Source organism: Geospiza fortis, unplaced genomic scaffold (genome assembly GCF_000277835.1).
Source record: "Geospiza fortis unplaced genomic scaffold, GeoFor_1.0 scaffold79, whole genome shotgun sequence".
Classification (NCBI taxonomy): domain Eukaryota; kingdom Metazoa; phylum Chordata; class Aves; order Passeriformes; family Thraupidae; genus Geospiza; species Geospiza fortis.
Window position 1 is genome coordinate 1,585,514 of NW_005054408.1, and position 2,023 is coordinate 1,587,536.

Sequence of the window (2,023 nt, forward strand, 5' to 3'; positions counted from 1 at the left end):
ACCCCTTCAGCCCGGCCCTGCTCACACCCACGGCAGGCTCATCCTTCTGCTGGGGCCGGCACTGCCACCCCAACCCCACTGACATCGCCGTCTCGTTCTTCTCTTTGAGAGATTTTTCTTTAGCTGCCAAGTCTGTCCCTATTAAATCATGTGCCTCAGCCTTAAGTGCAGGTTAACACTGTGCCCTGAGTGGAAGCCACTATATTTGTCAAGGATACCTCCGTGATTTATCTCTGCCAACCCCATAGAAGAACGCACATCTGGATATACGGGGCCGCTACATAATTTCCAAATTCAGCCATTCTGCCTGCTCCCTGGGAGACCCCGCTCCGGGTCTGGAACTGTTGGAATTACAGCTCGTTCCCAGTTCAGGCCCTCGTTTCAGGCCCTACCGAGGGTGTCACAGCCCTGCAGCACCAGGTAGGGATGCTGTTGCACGGTACCCTCCTGACGTGCCCAGGCTCACCCGCGCTTTCCCCACGCTTTGGTCACACCTGACTGCCTTCAAGGGAGTCCTCCCTTTGCCAGAAGCTACAGGGACACTTTTTGAAAGACGCTTTGAAAGTAAGATGGTGATTTAAGTGCACACCAGCCAGTGCCCTGGTATTTAATAAAGCCTCGCTCCTGCCCTCAGGCAGCACTGCCCACTCAAGAGCAGCCCTGGCTGTATTTTGGGAGGGGGACAGGGATTGGTCCAACCACCTCCCATCGCTCCCTGTACAGGAGAAAACAAATCCCTCACATCCACAAAATGCCAATCCAACGGAGCAAAGCAGCCCCACTTGCTTGGTGTGAATCTGGAACAACTCTAACGGGCTCACTCTGGATTTACTGCAGCAAGTGCTGGATTTGGCTCCCCATCCCACGGGATGAGCATCAGCCCCCCAAGAAAACCCCCAGTGCGCACAGAGCAGAGACCCAGCAGCACTGAGCCCAGGCACCATATCCCTTCCTCCTCCCACAGCTAAGGTGGCACCTCCACACACACACACACACACACACAGATATTTAGATAGCTATATATTATTGTTTATGTAAAGCCATAGCTTTCCCTTGATTGCAAGGCATGGTGGGGCTGCTGATGAGGTTTGCTGTTGACATTTCTGCATTAGCTGGCTTTTGTCAATCCTGGCAGGCTGAGAAATTCTATCTTAAGGGCTGTTCTTTATTAAATTTGCAAGATACAAAACTGTGACTGACTCTTTTCTTTGGTGAATGTATAAATAATAAATTCAGATCGCTAAAAATAACAATTAAAATATTGCTCAAATTTAAAAGCACAGAAAAAATTGGTAATTTGGAGACAGCCCCATGTGGGCTGCAGGAGCAGGGGCTGGGGGCAGTGTCCCTCCTCAGAGCTTTTGGCAGCTGTCAGTATTCAAAGTGCTTGAGGAGGGGGACAGAGCTGGGGAGAAGGCAGCGTGCCTGAGCCTGAGCTGAGCCACTATGTATCTTACCAAACTTTGTCACAGTCTTTTATACAACTCCTTTATGCAGGATCTCTGACATAATTCCTATTTTTTTCCACCAGCCATTATATATGATAAATAAAACAATGCACTGAAAACACTGAAATCTCTCATCAATGTCTTTGTGAAAAGGGCCCAGATAAATGAGTCTTGGAATCAAAGGCAGATTACATGACTGACCATGTATCATCCTCTATGTATTGAACATAGTCTTTGTAAAGATAGAGCGGTAATAAAAAGTGGTATTGTGTGCTGTGAAAGGCTGTGTGGGTCTGTGCATGACTAATCTGTCTTTCTGCATTATTTTATTCAATCTTCTCTGACTTTATGCCTTTGACATTTTTGCTACACTCAGTAAATTTGAGTGAATAGGCAATTTTAAAGAATTTTTATAGGGCTTCAGAGAAGTCATACGCAGACTGTATCTTTGTTCAGATTTAACAGTTTAAATATTTCCTTTGTCTAGGATGCAGAGTAATCTTTAGGCAGAGGAGAAGAGGGGGATGGGGTAGGAAATGCCTAAACCTCCCTTAATATTTTGGCACCCTTTTGTC